This window comes from Haplochromis burtoni, unplaced genomic scaffold, assembly GCF_018398535.1.
Source record: "Haplochromis burtoni strain Fernald_Lab_line unplaced genomic scaffold, NCSU_Asbu1 Contig_692, whole genome shotgun sequence".
NCBI lineage: Eukaryota > Metazoa > Chordata > Actinopteri > Cichliformes > Cichlidae > Haplochromis > Haplochromis burtoni.
The window spans coordinates 165,371-166,862 of record NW_024583053.1 but is presented as its reverse complement, the minus strand read 5'-3'; the positions used below and the strand labels follow the sequence as shown (position 1 = coordinate 166,862).

The 1,492-nt window shown below is 36.7% G+C and overlaps 1 protein-coding gene across 35 annotated transcripts in view; it reads left to right on the top strand.

Moving 5' to 3' along the window:
• LOC102290299 overlaps positions 1 to 1,492 on the top strand; it is a 61,294-nt gene that overhangs the window by 46,749 nt on the left and 13,053 nt on the right. The window lies entirely within an intron of this gene.

Below are 1,492 nucleotides of genomic sequence, written 5' to 3'. Positions count from 1 at the left end.
CCACTGAGTGAGTTCATTTACCTGAGCTGTGAGATATAAGGCAGACACTGAAGGAAACTCCTCACTTCACTCTCTTCATGTGAGCAGCCTGTCAGCTCCACTTGTTTCTTCTCTGGTTGGAGTTTCAGCACTTCCAGGAGGATGGAGGTCTTTCTCTCTGAGAGGTTTATGGACCAGACTGCAGGAGCTGACTGGAAAAAAATGTTTTAATTTCCAACAATTTACTGTAATGATACAATTTAATATTTCAATATTATATTTTTGTCACCAATATTTCTGTTTACACATTTGATTTCATCCACTTGGAGTCCATATTTCAGTTATATTTCTACTGTACCTAATATCAGAGGGAAACATTGTTTTCTGCACAGCACTGTGCTTATTTAATTATTTTCAGTAATTTGTTGCCTTGAACCTGATATTATAGATGTATGTGTGATCAGTTCAAAACAACTGAATCCTTATGACATGTTCTTCAACCATACATAAAAAAGTAATCTTTTATTTTCAAAACATTGTTTTATTTAATTTTATCGTTGTAATCAGTAATATACTTTGAATGGTTAAAATCAGTTGTGTTTCAGTGAGTTGTTACCAGCTAATCCAAGTTCATGAAAGTCCCTGTGTGACTGAACAAATGAATCACAGAAGAGTGTGGAGAACACAGATGTTATTATTTGAACTATTTGACTGAAAGAGTCTGAAACACGATAATCTTCTCCCTGTATGAAAATATTTGAAATAATGTGATTAATGATAAAAATGTAGCTCAGTAACAACAACACAGTCATGTTGAAACATCATCATGAAAGATACAAATAATTCTTGGATGTTCAGAAACACTGTAAATCACCATTGCTGATGGATTTTGGAATATCGTGTCAGATTCAAGTTCTTAAAAAAGAAAAGAGCAGTTACTATGTGTGAACTAGTTATATCTTGGTAAATGGACTCATTCTTAAATAGCGCTTTTCTACTCTCCCGGAGTACTCAGAGCGCTCTATACAACATGTCACATTCAGCCAATCTCACAATCTCTGACTGTAAACTGAGTGCTGTCTAACTACATTCACACACCTTCACACTCCGATGGATGCATTGAAGAGCAACTTGGGGTTAGTAACTTGCCCAAGGATACTTGGCATGCAGACTGAAGGATCGAACCCCCAACCTTCCAATTAGTAGATGACCAGCTCTACCTCCTGAGCTACAGCCACCCCCTTAAATTTAATCCTGTAACACATGAAGATGTGCAGAATAAGTGTGATTTCCACGTGTGTGATCTGAGCAGCAGGTGAAGCTGCTGTTGTACAAGATATGAAGTGTAGATGTTGTTGTTCCACTCTGTGTTTCTATGTTGTTGATATTTAGTGTTTTACTCTCTAAAGTCAGACAGCAAATAAAATGACAGTTACAGTTCAGCACAGTGATTTCACACACAGGATTAGTGTTTGTGTTGTGAGTCAGTAACAGTCTAACAACAATGTTCAGC